This window comes from Pollicipes pollicipes, unplaced genomic scaffold (genome assembly GCF_011947565.3).
Source record: "Pollicipes pollicipes isolate AB1234 unplaced genomic scaffold, Ppol_2.1 Scaffold_4881;HRSCAF=5763_pilon_pilon_pilon, whole genome shotgun sequence".
Classification (NCBI taxonomy): domain Eukaryota; kingdom Metazoa; phylum Arthropoda; class Thecostraca; order Pollicipedomorpha; family Pollicipedidae; genus Pollicipes; species Pollicipes pollicipes.
The window spans coordinates 33,404,129-33,421,062 of record NW_023596576.1 but is presented as its reverse complement, the minus strand read 5'-3'; the positions used below and the strand labels follow the sequence as shown (position 1 = coordinate 33,421,062).

Below are 16,934 nucleotides of genomic sequence, written 5' to 3'. Positions count from 1 at the left end.
CGCCATTTGTGCCGAAAGTCCCAATTCTTGCGTAATATGAGAACCGGCCATCCCACCGAACCCCCCCCCCCCCCCCGCCCCCAGTCTTCCATAATGGCACGACATCAGCCCCGACTCATTGCATTGTGATTATTGTGGTCAGCCAAAGAGCCTGGGAAATTCGTGCTGCAGCAAACCACGATTCTGGTGCCTCAAAACTGCCCTGGTTTAGGCGTAACAACCCTTGGTCGTTCCGGACGGGTTTCCGTCGAGAAGCATCACTTACCTTTGAGCCGGTGACTAGAGGGTGATGTGTACATTTTGTTTCCTGCGATACCGGATTTTGTCAACGCAACCGATTCGGTAAACGGAACGGTTTGCTGCAGCGGAACAGAACGGGCACATGGACAAGTACATTACAAATCGCTTAGTTGATAGGTATGCGACAATCTAAGCTACATACAATATCAGGATGCGTTACAGCGCTGTGGTTGGTGTTTCAGCAGGTACAGGTAGATAGTTCATAAAGTATCATGGCAACAGACCACTCACTGCCGTACACACAGCTAATCTGTTGGATCTAAATAAAGCGAGTTGCTTCATTGGAAAAAGGTAGAGAAGATCACAAGTCCACGAGACAGCACCGAAGCCTAGCTTACACCAAATACTTGGATCTCTTGAACTGTATTCATGAACAAAAGAATCGGCGACTCTGAGGACGATGAGACAAAGCATAACACGACTATCCCAGCCGTCAGCGTCTGTAGTAACAGAGCCGTCGCTCGCGGCGGGGTCCGATACTTGCGAGTTTCATTTGTGTAAACTCTCGGTGAACGCGGTGTCGTCACAGAAATGAAACAAACTTGCTCTGCGACCAGACCACAGTGGGGACGCGCTACCATCCCCCCGCAGCGGCACCGTACTAGACCGTGATTGAACCAACTCACGAACTCGTCCAACACCAACGCCCGCTCCGGTTCGCGCGTCCGGCGCGACCGGCGACCGTCCGGCCGTACCCCGACATGACTTCAGCGGCGCGACCAGACGCGCCTCCGTCGGACGCCAGCGTGTCTGTCTCGAGACTGTCTGGAGATTGCGACAAACCGACGATATAAGCCGAGGAGAGCGGAGCATGCCACTGAGACCACACTGATACGGTGTCACGGAAGACCCGGCCTCCCGCGCTGTCGAGACGCAGCCCGAGCTGGCTCACGGACGGGCCGCCCTCCGTCAAGTGTCACACGCGGCTGCCTCAGCGTCCGGTGCCGGTGGCGCATCACCGGCCTCAGGGCGGGTCAGCAGACCGCCAGCCCGCGCCAACCGCATCGGACCGACGTCCTACAGGGGACCGTACTGAGGCGGCGGCGGCTGCTGCGGCGGCGGTGGAGGGGGCCGGCCGTAGGGCAGGGCGCTGCGCGCCTGGCCGCGGCCGCGGAACACGGGGCCGCCGGGGCCGGCCAGCGGCGGCGGCCCGCCCCGGCCGAGGCCGGGTCCGCCGCGGCCCAGCATCGGGCCGCCGCGGCCCGGCATGCCGCCGCGGCCCGGACCGCCGCGCGCCGGGAAGCGCGCGCCGCGGCCGCGGAAGCCCAGACCGAAGCCGCGGCTGCGCGGTACCGTGATGCCCGCCGCACGGTCCGCGTGCTTCTTCGAGTTCAGGTGCTGCAACGGACCAGCGTGCGTTAGCGGCCCGGCGGAGCGGACGGCAGGGGGCCGCTGCCGGCAGCGGCAGGTGGGCGGCGACACCAAAGGGCGGGTGCTGTGCGCTTTGCCAGTAACCTCACAGTAGCCGCGTGCGGCCCGCTGGTCGATGAGCCTTATTGGCGGAAGGGACGTTTACGTGCTAAGCTGCATCATTTGGTGGAGAACGAGCTATGCGGACGTTTCAAAGCGTCATGCCTGCACTTGGTCTTGGATCCAATACTTAAACTTGATAAATGACAGAGGCGAATATTGCAGCAAATACCGAGAGGGAAGTGATGCATTCAGGTTGAGCAGCAATTTTATTTGGTTTTCAACAACGTGGCCAACATCAGTTAATCGGCCAATACTCTTGGTAACAAGACGGACTATTCATGCTTTGTTGGTACCTGCAGGTTTTTCACTACACTGAGGGTAAAAAGAGAAGGGCAATAAACACTGGCTGCACTAAGATGTTTGGCTGGGTTAGGCAGTAGCTCATTTGGCCTGTGGACACTATTTGGAGGTTAAAGCATTCAGCACATCGGTAAGATGTGAGACACAACACGTAGCCCACCCGCCTTGACCCTAGCCGGAGGAGGCGGAGCGAGGGCGAGGATCTTTAAAGCCCACATGGCGTTCTTTCCTCTGGTGCAATACACGGTAGATATTTTTCGTCGAGGTTGTGTCGGTGTGAGTTTTGAGTTTGACGCCAAATGACCTGTGTTCGTTTAATAATACGCATTGCAAGGCGCTGCTAGGCACATATTTGCTGTCGTATCAAGCTACATGAGACCACAATTACGGAACACACAGTAGGAGGCCACGCCATCGATGACCACGCGGAATCATGAGTCCGTCAAGAGATTTCTGGAGAATAACGTGTGACCATGACCACCTGATGTACGCGATCGCAAGTCTCACCAATCAAAAGCAAGCTACCGGGATAAAGTGTAGAGCGTTCAATGTAACATGCGTGCAGCGCCACGGGCCAATGGAGTCAAAGCACACAGTTCCCGTGACAACAAAAACGTGCACTAGTTTGAGCTCTCTGTCGCTTTGGTCCACCGAAACATATGTGTACCGGTGTTCATCGTTTAAATGCGTCAAACCACTTTGCACGAGTTATACGAAGCTGCCATCGCTTTGGCTATGACGTGTTTAGTTCTTCCCGTGCCAGCAGTGAGTTGTAAGCACCCACGAACAGGGCGAGAGTGGGCCACAAACCCCAAACCTCTCCAGATAGGAAGCCGAGCCGGAACGCATCCGGGGCTTTACAGACGCTGGGACGAGGGTGGGAGAGGGGAGGCTCGGAGTCTTACTACGAAGGTGACTGCCGACAACCGGTACAAAGGACACGACAACCATTGAAAATGGACAATGAAATGGAAAAAATGGCATTCCCTCAGCACAGCATGAATGACGTCTGGACCGTTTAACGCCAGGGACCGCCACAGCTCCGCGGATAAGGTACGGTCTCCGTCTCCGTCTGCGTCTTCTCTCACCTGGTCACGCTGCACGAGCGAGTTGAGAGTGACGTGGCAGGTCTCGCACTGGTAAATGGTGGCCTTGCTCTCGGCCGGCTTCTGTGGTGCCGCCGGCGTAGCGGCGCCGGCGGCGGCCACCGGCGCGTCTGACGAACGCAGACGCAGGTATGCAGATCACAACCCCGTGACACGACCAGCGCGTCGGTCACCTGACGCCCACACTCCCTGCGCGCGGAACTACACCCAGCGGGCCAGAGGGAGAGGCACCACGTGCTCGCATCAAGGGGCATGGCTCGTCGGGCATGGAAGCAACGCCGCCGAAAGCAACCACACTCAATCGGGCATACGTGGACCCCGCGCCCACACAGGCGCGTGCCACGACGGAGCGTACCGGCCCCAGCGGACGGGCCAAGTCCCGGAAGGTCACAAGGTTATCGGAAGCGTGCCAGCAGTGCGGTCGCGAGCGGCGGTCTCGGCGGGCGGCCCGGGCCCTGAGCAGCCTGCATCTCCCCCGCCTCACCGTTGGCCGCCTTGTCGACGGCGTCAGCGGCGGCGATGGCGGTGGCCGGGTCGGCAGCCGCGGCAGCAGAGGGAGCGGCGGCGGCGGCGCCGGCGGCGGACCCGGCGACCGCCGCCGGCGCCGTGGCAGGTACGAACGAGGTGCGCGGGGCCAGCACTATCGCGGCCTTACTGTTGTTCGCCTGCTCTTTTAGCTTGTGCTTACTGCCTGGAACATGGGCCAACGAATTCTGACGCACGCTGGTGTGTGCAGCGTGCTGGGACCAGACATGAACTCAACCAAGACTCATGACTTCAAAACGTGACGGCGAAGTCGCTACGCAGAACAACAGCATTGGAAGACATTGTGTTAACACAGGATTCCATGCGTCGCAGGGGAAGCAGCTGGTCGACCATTCAGAGAGATGGCGGTCGACAGGAGTAACGACCAACTGGTGACGAAAAGGGGCAGACGAGCTAATGTGATTCTCAAAACTACTTTCAAACACCACCAGCACCAGCACAAATGAGCACAAGCAAATAAACTAGCGCGTTGTGAGCTCACATCAAATGAGGCAATTTATTGTTAAATACCAAGTTAAATACCATTGTATGGTTCATTTTTCATTATCAGGCGCCTTCGTTGCTTGAAATGTGCCGAATGTCATATGCGGAGGAAACTAATGTAAGTTGTCGATTGCATTTCCAAGGAACATTATGCACATTGATAAGACAGTAGTGATAGCCTTATTAGAGCAGTCATCTGCAGCCAAAAGTGTAGCAAAGGCAATTGTCAAGCTTTCGTTAATAGTAGTGCTGTTCGTGTGGCTGTGGCGGTGGCTGTGGCGGGGTCTATAATTAAGTCGCGATTTATCTGACTCTGAGCCACGGCTGCTGGAGTTCTGAACGCGTATGGGATTCTTTGTTCTCACGAGGCTATCATTGTGACACCCAAATCCTGAGACACGCACGCTAATTTTGAAGTGCTTGTGCCTAGGGAAACACTATTATCATGCTCAATCCGTATTTCAAAATAGAGCGGCAAACTTGAACTCATGCATGGTCTACCTCCTGCACAAACCTCCTCACAGAATACAGTACATATTCTAGCAACAGTTATGAGCTTGTGCGTTATCTATGTTGGATTTTACCCATGAACGTGACCTGCGTTACAGAAGGAAAAGTCAGAGCTACATGGGGAGTCGGTGTGCCTTGGTGGGTACATTAAAGCTTTGCATACGAGGGATGTTTTGATAGACAAAATGTCCTTCAATATCAGCAGCCTGCATTTGCGCCGCTGGCGTCGGTACTGTCCTGATGGCGAAACAATGTTACGTGTTTAATCGTCTGTTACACAAAAGGCATCGCTGAAAAAACGCAATACCTGTGGAGAGCAAGTTCTCCATCATAGTGTCAGATGTATCACGAGCTGCGGTCCTTCTAAAACGGCGTTCGGGTCAGCAGCACATTCGTGTAGAAAAGTGCGACGGTAGCGTTTTCAGGACATCACAATACTACCAATAGCAATCAAACACTCCAGAGTACGTACCATTGAGGTGCGTTGATAGCTGCTGCGATGAGTTCAGAATTATATCGCAAGCCGCACACCGAAACATGGAGTTTCCACTCGGCAACGTGGGAATTTCCCGTCCTTGCTCTTTGAGATCTGCAAGTATCTGCTTCGATTTCACCTGAAACAAAATCAAAATCAGCCAACGTAGGATATAGGTAAACTGTCCCTTACGCTATATAGGAAAAATCTCTCTCTCTCTCTCTCTCTCTCTCTCTCTCTCTCCTCTCTCTCTCTCTCCTCTCTCTCTCTCTCTCTCTCTCTCTCTCTCTCTCTCTCTCTCTCTCTCTCTCTCTCTCTCTCTCTCTCTCTCTCTCTCTCTCTCTCTCTTCTCTCTCTCTCTCTCTCTCTCTCTCTCCTCTCTCTCTCTCTCTCTCTCTCTCTCTCTCTCTCTCTCTCTCTCTCTCTCTCTCTCTCTCTCTCTCTCTCTCTCTCTCTCTCTCTCTCTCTCTCTCCTCTCTCTCTCTCTCTCTCTCTCTCTCTCTCTCTCTCTCTCTCTCTCTCTCTCTCTTCTCTCTCTCTCTCTCTCTCTCTCTCTCTCTCTCTCTCTCTCTCTCTCTCTCTCTCTCTCTCTCTCTCTCTCTCTCTCTCTCTCTCTCTCTCTCTCTCTCTCTCTCTCTCTCTCTCTCTCTCTCTCTCTCTCTCTCTCTCTCTCTCTCTCTCTCTCTCTCTCTCTCTCTCTCTCTCTCTCTCTCTCTCTCTCTCTCTCTCTCTCTCTCTCTCTCTCTCTCTCTCTCTCTCTCTCTCTCTCTCTCTCTCTCTCTCTCTCTCTCTCTCTCTCTCTCTCTCTCTCTCTCTCTCTCTCTCTCTCTCTCTCTCTCTCTCTCTCTCTCTCTCTCTCTCTCTCTCTCTCTCTCTCTCTCTCTCTCTCTCTCTCTCTCTCTCTCTCTCTCTCTCTCTCTCTCTCTCTCTCTCTCTCTCTCTCTCTCTCTCTCTCTCTCTCTCTCTCTCTCTCTCTCTCTCTCTCTCTCTCTCTCTCTCTCTCTCTCTCTCCTCTCTCTCTCTCTCTCTCTCTCTCCTCTCTCTCTCTCTCTCTCCTCTCTCTCTCTCTCTCTCTCTCTCTCTCTCTCTCTCTCTCTCTCTCTCTCTCTCTCTCTCCTCTCTCTCTCTCTCTCTCTCTCTCTCTCTCTCTCTCCTCTCTCTCTCTCTCTCTCTCTCTCTCTCTCTCTCTCTCTCTCTCTCTCTCTCTCTCTCTCTCTCTCTCTCTCTCTCTCTCTCTCTCTCTCTCTCTCTCTCTCTCTCTCTCTCTCTCTCTCTCTCTCCTCTCTCTCTCTCTCTCTCTCTCTCTCTCTCTCTCTCTCTCTCTCTCTCTCTCTCTCTCTCTCTCTCTCTCTCTCTCTCCTCTCTCTCTCTCTCTCTCCTCTCTCTCTCTCTCTCTCTCTCTCTCTCTCCTTCTCTCTCTCTCTCTCTCTCTCTCTCTCTCTCTCCTCTCTCTCTCTCTCTCTCTCTCTCCTCTCTCTCTCTCTCTCTCTCTCCCTCTCTCTCTCTCTCTCTCTCTCTCTCTCTCTCCTCTCTCTCTCTCTCTCTCTCTCTCTCTCTCTCTCTCTCTCTCTCTCTCTCTCTCTCTCCTCTCTCTCTCTCTCTCTCCTCTCTCTCTCTCTCTCTCTGCACTGTCAATGCCAATCACAGATGGACCAGATCTTAGTCAGGCTTGGTCACTCTGACATACTAATCAAAGATTGAACCACTGCAGATCAAAATTGCTAAAATCTCTATACATAGAATAAAAAAACACAGCAAGCAAGTGCTCCCTCATTATGAAATTGAATCAGAGATTGACCATGCAGATATAGGAGGCATCTGTTCTGTGACACCATGAGCAATGTAAGCAGTGTGTCTGCTATGAAATGGATGAGGTCCAGGGGGCTTACCATGCGTGCGTGTTTGGCGCCAGCCATGTGAGCATCCCGGGCTGCCTGGCCGCTGAAGTCCTTATTACAAACATCACAGCTCAGCTGCACCTGGTGGTCATGTATAGTAACCACATGAATGTTTCTAGCAGTGAATAAATGCTTAGACACTAAGCTACAGATAACAATGTATACTGAAATGGCAACACACACACACACACACACACACATATATATATATATATATATATATATATATATATATATATATATATATATATACTATTGGCAATATAATCACATAAATCAGACATGCAATGGAAAAGGAATTAAACATTTAGAATGCATCACAATATGTTTGCAGTTATGGGAAAACCATAACCCAGGACAATTCCACCTATCTTGTCATGACCCTGACATAGCACCTTGGGTTTCCTAAAGGGTGGTTGGCCCATCCTGCTGAGAGGTCCGCTTTGGGCAGCTGGGCCCACAGAAGGTGGAAGTTGCAGTGGTTGCCATTCCATCCTGCCTGAAATGCAGAAGAAGCATGTAAGAAGAAGCAAACACATAAATCAGACCTCCTATTCCTAACAGATTTGTGATAGCCCAATTAACATAAATATCTCCATAGACAGCATGGAACAACAACAGCATAGACAGTACTTACTCCTTACTTAAGCCCGCAGTGCATGCTACAACTCACTCACTTACAAACTCACTGAAACCAAAAAAGTACTGGTGAGTAAAATTGTTTTGATGGAGAGCATCCAGCAGAAGGCAATGTTCCCATACTTCACTGATATGAAGCAAATAAACACTTGTTTTAAAGCCTGATTATTAAAATATTACTAAAAATTGGCCTTGTGAAGTTTGCTGAGCAACTGATCTCCCAAAACCTTGGCCTCTATGAGAATGCACATAAACCACACAAATTCCAAAATCAAGGCATATTTTCTTGAGTCAGCATTAGTTCAGTCAGTACCGGTGTGTGTGGTAATTTTAAGTCTGGATGACATCTGTCAAAGTGGTTATAAGATAAGGTATGATTGTCTGCCAGACCAGGAAATGAGTTGATGATTGAATGTCTCCCATGTAGGTAAAGGACATTTTTGTTCGAACAGCCCTTTTACCACACCATGCACCTAAGACGACCTACCTAACGGACATGCACCGGCCAATCCCGCTGCACCGCCCCGATCAATTTGGGGCAGCACCCCCGCCTGGTGCAGCTCGCCGGAAGCCGGTATCAATATCTCACAAAGGGGGACGAAAGAAACTGGGAACTCAGTTTCATCAACCAACCCCTTGTCACAACCCTTTAAGGCTCGTTAAGGCTAAGCTTAAGTTATGTGTTCGGCGCCCGCATCTGTCCAAGCGTAGCACTCAGTGCGTCAGCCCAACGTAGAGCCGCGGAGAGCCTGCGGAAAGCCTTGGCAGAAAATTGTCCGCGCTAGTTAAAGCGCAGTTTAGCCGGATTAGCAAATTTGGTAGCAAACACAGGGTTATTTTCGAGCTCTGGGTAAAACACGAGTTTTATTAGCTGGGTCCCTTAGACGTGTTTGTACCTTTTGACAATATCAATATATTTTTTTTACTTCAAAATTGAAAGAAGGTATTCTTGGCCCTTTTTAATCGATTTATTCATCATTTTTGGAGGCACTGTGCAGAAAGCATACAATTACAGAATGTGAGAGGGAAAACAAGTACAAAAATTTGTTCGTATTGTTTTGATTTGGTAGCAATACTGCAAAAATGGATGGAGGGGATGGTGGATGGGGACTTGGGTCTTCCGTTAACGAAGGGCTGGGTGTGTTAGGATCCATCATAGGAGATAGTGCATACTCCAGTGAAACGTTGCTTTTTCTTCTTCGAAATGATGTAAGTAGGGTGACTCGTACCTGCGCAGAGTGGAGCTGTAGTCAATGCGCAGGTATCGTCGCGGTCAATTAGATCCCCACAATTGATAACCACCTCTCACTTCATGCCAAACCTATGTGGCCATCAGTTCGCTGGGACTTAACCTAACCTCATTTTACCAAGCCTAATCTAACTTAATGTAACCTTGCTTTTTCTTGTGATTAATCCTGACAGGAGGCCCTGTCCCGAGCTAAGCTGACTTGACCAATCAATTATCTGCACCACCTTTTGATACTTCCATGTGCTGGGAATGCTGTTTTGAGGAGCTGTGAGATATAGGCAGTTTTGCTTTGCAAGGAGTGTGTATGTTTGTATTATCAGCTAGGCTTTAAAAAAATTGCACACTGCCAAATTTGGGGTTTGTCAATCTAACAAGGTGTGTCCACTGGGCTTTTTTTTACTTGGGTACCTGTATTGCCGACGGTGGGGAGAGCTACGCTGGCTGCAGGGTTCCTGTACTGCCATGATGGAGAAATGCTGTTAGGTGTCAGCCGACGTAGTGACGTCACTGAAAATGGGTTTGCATCGATCTGGGTTCTTTTGGGCCGACTGAAGGCTACAAGGCTTTTGCTAGCGATTATGATGTCACCTGGTATTCGACTGGATATGTGACGTCACTGTTGTGAGGCTTTAGGGCTCTTCTGGGTGCAATGAATGCCGGTAAAGCATCACCTGACGATATGTCGTCGCTGGTATTCAATTGAAACATCAGGCGCAACGGGCCTTATTCCATCTTACCTTTCGTACCTGTCTTCTGCAAGCATTTGCGTGCCGAATAAAAGCTTGACCGAATCACCTGAATGTGTGACGTCACCAATCACCACTTGATACGAGTGCACTTAGGCCCCACGGCCCGCGGTTTGTATCATGTTCCGTGAAATATCACTGGGTATCGTGACGTCAGTGATATTCGACTAAATATTGGTCGCAACAGGTCAAGGTTCATTTTTAGCTTCGTACCTGTCTACTGCAAGCACTGGCCGTGATGAATAAAAGCTACCAAATCACGTGAGTGTGTGACGTCACTGGTCATGCATTTTTATGGATCTTTGGGGGCCAACTGAGGGCCGTAAAGCATAGCCTATGGTGTGTGACGTCACTGGCATTCGACTGCGTGTGATGTCACTTGTGATCAGATTTTACGGCCTCTTTTGGGCCGACGAAAGGTCATACTACATTAACTGAAGATGTGCCGTCACTGGTATCCGAATACAATTCAGGCGGCCGTGGCCATGCTCCATCTTTACCTTTGGTACCTGTCCCATTGCAAGTATCTGAATGCTGAAGGAAGGGTCTGCCGAATTACCTGAGTGTTGTAACGTCACTAACCATCAATTTGTATAGACTGTTTTGAACCCACTGTAAGCCATACCACATCAGCTGACCATATGACGTCACCGGTTTTCGTCTAGGTGTCATGCGCAACAGGCCATGCTCTATCTTGCCTTTCGTACCTGTTTACTGCAAGCACTCGCGTGCTATATCAAGGTGATGCTGAACCATCTGAGTGCGTGACGTCACTGGTCATGAGTTTATACAGGTTCACTTGGGCAGCCCAATGCAACAAAGCATCATATCCTGTAAAGCATCACGGGATGATATGACGTCACTGGTATTCGACTCAACATCAGGCGCGACAGGCCATGTTCCATCTTTACCTTTCGTACTGTCTACTGCAAGCATTCGCGTGTTATATCACGTCATTGGTTAAGAGTTCTTACGGGCTCTTTTCAACCCCCTATATGGTATAATGCTTCAGTTGACGATATGATGTCACTGGTGTTTCGACTTAGCATCAGGCACAACATGTCATGTTCCATCTTTGCCGTTCGCACCTGTTAAAGTATTGGCGAGCCTAATGATGGCTCTGCCGAATCACCTGAGTGCGTCATCATGAGTTTTTACAGGCTATTGTTGACCGGGAAAGCCATTAGGCATCATCTAACGATATGTCGTCACTGGTAATCCACTAAGTGTGTGATGCCATTGGTCATGAGTTTTCCCGCGCCTTTTTGGGCCGACTAAGGCCATTAGGCATCAGGTAACGATATGACGTCACTGGTATTCAATTAAGCATCAGATACAATATGTCATGTTTCATCTTTACCTTCCGCACCTATCTACTGCAAGTATTCGCGCGCCACATAAAGGCTCTGCCCAATCACCTGAGCGTGTGGTGTGACTGGTTATGAGTTTACGCGGGTTTACTCGGGCTGACTGAAGGACATCAAGCATCATCTGGCGATGTGACGTCACTGGTATTCAACTTAACACCAGGCGCGACAGGCCATGTTCGTCTTTACCTTTCGTACCTGTCTATTGTAAGCATTGACATGCTTAAGGAAAGCTCTGTGAAATCTCCTGAGTGTGTAATGTCACTGGTCATGAGTTCTTTACGGGCTGCTTTTTTGTAGCTATAGGGTACAAGACATCAGTTGACGATATGACATCACTGGTATTTGACTTAATCTCAGGCGCAACAGGTCATGTTCCATCTTTGCCTTTTGCACCTCTATACTGCAAGTGTTCGCGCGCTACATAAAGGCTCTGCCGAATCACCTGAGCATGTGGTGTAACTGGTCATGAGTTTACGCGGGCTTACTCGGGCTGACTGAAGGACATCAAGCATCACCTGACCATATGACGTCACTCATATTCGGGCTGTGGCCCAGACTTATGGCCGCTAGGCGGCGCCTTTGATTATTATTTAGCCATCAGGGCATTCCGGACCGTAGCTGCTCAGGGGCGCATCCTGTGATGTCGGGCTGAATAGCTTTGCATATACGTCGGTTTGTGGGCTGGGATCACCTTTGTTTTGTGTTTACGTTTGTTCAAAATTTTAGTCGTTAAAACAGCCCGTTGCGTTTGAAGTTGTTACTTAATGGTGCGCACAATAAAATTAGTGTGCTTAACTATGGTGCATCTCCCACCTCTGCTGCGGAACTCCGTAGCCGTAGGTGGCCAAGTGACCTCCTACCAACTGATGATCAGTGACGTCACATACTCAGGTGATTCGGCGGAGCCTTCATATAGCACGCGAATATTTGCAGCAGCCAGGTACGAAAGGCAAATATGGAGCATGACCTGTTGCGCCTGATGTTTAGTCGAGCACCAGTAACGTCATGTCGTCAGCTGATGCATTATAACCTAAAATGGGTTCAAAGGAGCCCGTAAAAAACTCGTGACCAGTGACGGTCACACACTCAGGAGATTCGACGGAGCCTTCATTCAGCACGTCAATACCTTTAATAAACAAGTACGAAAGGTAAAGAAAGTACGTGGCATGTTGGACCTGATGTTAAGTCGAATAACAGTGACGACATATCATCCTGTGATGCTTCACGGGAGGTGTTGCTTTGTGGCCTTGGGCGGCCCCAAGTGAATCCGTATGAACTCATGACCAGCGACGTCACCCACTCAGATGATTCGTCTGGAGTTTAGTCGATTACCAGTGACGTCATATCGTCAGCTGATGCTTGATGTCCGTCAGTCAGCCCGAGTAAACCTGCACAAACTCATGGCCAGTTACACCACGCGCTCAGGCGAATCGACAGAGCCTTTTTGTAGCGCACGAATACTTGCAGTAGGCAGGTGCGAAAGGTAAAGATGAAACATGGCTTATTGCAACTGATGTTAATTCGAATACAAGTGACGCCATAACGTTATCTGATGCCTAATGACCTGAACTCGGCCAAAAAAGGCCCGTAAAATCTCATGACCAGTGACGTCACACACTCAGTGGATTACCAGTGACGTCATTTCGCTAGCTGATGCCTTATGGCTTTCGCTCAGCCAAAAATAGTTGGTAAAAATTCATGACCAGTGACGTCGCACACTCAGGTGACTCGGCAGAGCCATCATTTAACGCACCAATACTTTACAGGTACGAAAGGCAAAGATGGAACATGACCTGTTACGCCTCATGTTAAGTCGAACACCATTGACATCATGTCGTCAACTGATGCATTTTTCCCTATAGAGGGTTCCAAGGAGCCAGAAAAAAACTCATGACCAGTAACGTTACACACCCAGGAGACTCGACAGAGCCTTCATTCAGCACGTCAATACTTGTAATAGACGGGGTACGAAAGGTAAAGATAGAACATGGCCTGTCGCGCCTGATGTTAAGTCGGACACCAGTGACGTCATATCATCAGCTGATGCATTATACCGTTTGGGGGTGCAAAAGGTCCCGTAAAAAGCCCTTGACCAGTGACGTTACTTACTCAGGAGACTCGACAGAGCCTTCATTCAGCACGCCCATACTTCCAAGAGACAGGTACGAAAGGTAAAGATGGAACATGGCCTGTCGCGCCTGAAGTTTAGTCGAATACCAGTGACGTCATATCGTCAGCTGATGCTTGATGTCCTTCAATCAGCCAGAGTAAACCCGCGTTAACTCCTAACTAGTTACACCACACGCTCAGGTAATTCGGCAGAGCCCCTGTGTCGCGCGAATACTTGCAGTAGATAGGTGCGAAAGGTACAGACGAAACATGGCTTAGATGTAGCATGGCCGTTTGCGCATGATGTCTAGTCGAAACCCAGTGACATCATATCGTCAGCTGATGCCTTGTGGCCTACAGTAGGCTCAAAAGGGTGTGCAAATTAATGGTCAGTGACGTACACACTCAGGTAATTTGGCAGAGCCTTCCACGGCAATGCTTGCAATGGACAGGTACCAAAGATAAAGGTGGAACATGGTCTGTCGCGCCCGAAGTTCATTCGAATACCAGTGACGTCACATCTTCAGTCATTGCCGTATGACCTTTCGTCGGCCCAAAAGAGGCCGTAAAACCTCATGACCAGCGACACGCACAGTCGAGTGCCAGCGACGTCACATCTTTAGCTGATGCTTTATGGTCTTCAGTTGGCCCGCACAAAAAATCCGCCAATACTTGCGGCAGACATGCACGAAAGGTGTAAATGGAGCATGACCTGTTGCCTGATGTTCAGCCAAATACCAGTGACGTCATATCGCCAGCTGATACCTAACGGCATTTCGTCAGTCCTATAGGGCCCGTGGAAACCCACGGCCATTGACGTCTTACAGTCGTATAGCAGTGACGTCGTTAGCTGACACCTTATGGTCTTCAGTTGGCCGAAAAGCACCGTTGGAACTCATGGCCAGTGATGTCACACACTCAGGTGGTTCGGCAGCTTTCATCCAGCGCGCCAATGCTTGCAGTAGACAAGTACAAAGGTAAAAATGAAGCACGGCCTCTTGCGCCCAGTTTTTATTCGAATACCAGTGACGTCACGCTATCCGGTGATACTTCGCGGACCACGACACACCGTGGTCGTGAGGCCTAAGTGCACTCGTATGAAGTGATGATTAGGGACGTCACACATTGGGGTAATTCGGTCAAACCTTTATGCGGCACGCAAATGCTTGCAGCAGACAGGTACGAAAAGTAAAGATGGAACGAGGCCGGCCGCGCCTGATGTTCAATCTAATACCAGTGACGACACATGGCCAGCTGACGCATTACGGCATTCAGTGGACCCAAAAGAGCCTTACACACTCACGACCAGTGACGTCACATACCCAGCCGAATACCAGTGACGTCATATCACAAGCAAAAGCCTTATGGCCTTCAGTCGGCCCGAAAGAACCCCGATCCCGATCGATGCAAAACCATTTTCAGTGACGTCACAATGTTAGCTGATGCCTCACAGCTTTTGCCCCCGCACGACAATACTCGAAACCCTGCAGGTAGCGTAGCTCTTCCCTCCGTCGGCCACACAGGTACCCAAGTAAAAAATTACCGTCCACTGCATTGGGTGCTTACATTTTTGTGTTCAAACTCACTCATACACATACACCAAACTAAGATAGGGTTAAGTCACACTAATGTTATCAAATTTTCCTTAGGCTAAAAAAGTCTTTAAATTTTAAAATTGCATTTGTATCCTTATAATTCTGTGTGGTGTGTGGCTTATACACTCTCCAAAAATCTTGGGGATGGCCCTATGCATTACACTTATGTGTACTAACAGTCGTGAAGGGCAGAATATGCACACGCAACAATGGTTATGTGCAAAAAGTGATCTAATGCCACCCTCGTCTCTGTCATTATGGGTGCAAAATAGGTGTGGGTGGTACTTTCCTACCTAATGTTAGAAAAAATCATTGCACGCCACTTGCTGTGTTTAAGGGGAACATATCATAAATAATCTCAAAACAGGTAGAATCATGCTCCTACCTTCAAATTTTAATAACTGCAATAGCAAGCTCCCGAGCACCGCACACAACACACCGCCTGGACTCCCCAGCACCGTTTCTGTGTTGTTGTTGCGTAATTACAATATTTCTGCTTACTGTGAGCCATAAAAAATGTATGGGACCAAGGTAACAATAATAATACAATGAAAATAGTTTATCACATTTAGGTGTGTTTATGAAATGCACAGGCCAGAATAGTCCAGAACATAGCCTAAACTAGCCTAACCTAACCTAACCTAACCTAACTGAGAATAGACCAGAACCTAAGCTAAGCTAAGCGAACATAACCTAACCTAACCTAACCCCTTGTTTCATGCCATATATAGGTACCATATAGAAGGCTTTTATTTAGCTGCCATGTTCTCATTTTGCCTTACATTCCCCACCCAATCCCTGTGCAACCCATGTCCCATTGGCGTTGAGGATCAGATTTCATGGATTCTTGTACCTTGTTCCCATACATTTTTATGGTTCTTGACGCTGCTGCAGTAATGTTGTGACCTGTGCCCAGCATGGCGCCAGGGTCGCGGGTGCTGTGTGTTTGCAGCATTCAGGATGTTCAGTATTGCAATTAGTTAAGTTCCAAGGTAAGGGTATAGATGACCTGTTTTATGATTAATTATATGTTCTGTCTTAAAAATAACACTTGATGTACAATGCTCTTTTGTAACATGAGGTAGGAATGTACACCCTGATCGCAAAATGACCACTGCAGTTGACGTGCCCGAAAACACCAATGAACAACAACAGCCACCCACGTCTTGAACCAAGGCCACTGTAACCAGATGGCCATGAGAGGATCGGACTGACTGGGAGGTGGCTCATGACAAAGGGTGGCTCGAGCCCTTGATCAATATGCTGTGTTCAGATGAGATGAGGGGTCTCAAAGATTATGTATTAGATTACACCAAACCAGTTTTATGATTTCATCACCATGCAAGAGATCACTTTATGATCTGCAGCCAAATTGTCACTTTTCCTGTAAAAAGTAGAATCTCATACAACCTCATAGTCATATGAAGGCCTGCTTTTTCAGCTTTGGCAGAAACATTCCAATAGAAATATGCCATATGCCATCTCACATTAAACAAATGCCAAATTCCATCATTGCATTGGTACAACCTAGAAAAATGTCCATCGCCTAAACTATATTTTTACCCACATGTTATGCATGCGACTAGGCTGATTATGATGTTTCCCCCTTTTGCAAATCTCCAATTGGCTGTGAGGTGATGCATCTTGGACATTGTGACACAACTTCTGAGGATGTTTCCGGTATTCTTAAAGCAGTCGGATGAGTGCAGGTAATGTCAGAGGCTGGGACATTGCCTGAAGTGTTCCCAAACATTGGCACCTAAGCACTTGAGGGTTATACTGTGTGTGTCTGGGGGAGTTCAGTGGAGGCTCATGAGATAATGGAATGAGCTGTCTGGTGCTTAAAGAAAAAAAAATGCAGGCCTACAAATGTCCAGCCCCCCCCCCCCCCCCCCCATCTCGCTGCACCACTGACTACTACAAGCAGTGGGTTAACAGCCTGCTATTTTCAGCATATGACAAGAATATTAAGTGATGCAAAAAGGCTGAATTGATGTGAGCGCTGCCTGCTTCTCACTTCTCGCCACAGAAATTGATCGAGCTTGAAATAACACTGTATCGATTAACAATGCTTTTGTCCTGACATACCTTGCAAAGGCACCAGCTGACAACCAAAGGGGACAATGCTGCATGCA

General features: G+C 49.2%; 1 protein-coding gene and 1 long non-coding RNA gene across 2 annotated transcripts in view; one reads left to right on the top strand and one right to left on the bottom strand.

The window, feature by feature from the left end:
* Positions 1-3,782: 3,782 nt before the first annotated feature.
* LOC119101548 (uncharacterized) lies at positions 3,783-8,473 on the bottom strand. The gene is made up of 5 exons (XR_005094578.1): positions 8,218-8,473; positions 7,487-7,590; positions 7,083-7,172; positions 5,191-5,332; positions 3,783-3,870 (listed from the first exon to the last, which is right to left on the bottom strand). It is a non-coding gene; the product is annotated as an uncharacterized LOC119101548 (long non-coding RNA).
* Positions 8,474-8,814: 341 nt separating this feature from the next.
* LOC119100278 (neuropathy target esterase sws) overlaps positions 8,815-16,934 on the top strand; it is a 14,501-nt gene continuing 6,381 nt past the window's right edge. Inside the window, exon 1 of the mRNA XM_037223386.1 lies at positions 8,815-8,939. The gene's annotated coding sequence lies outside the window, so the exon portion shown is untranslated. The remainder of the gene's footprint in view (positions 8,940-16,934) is intronic.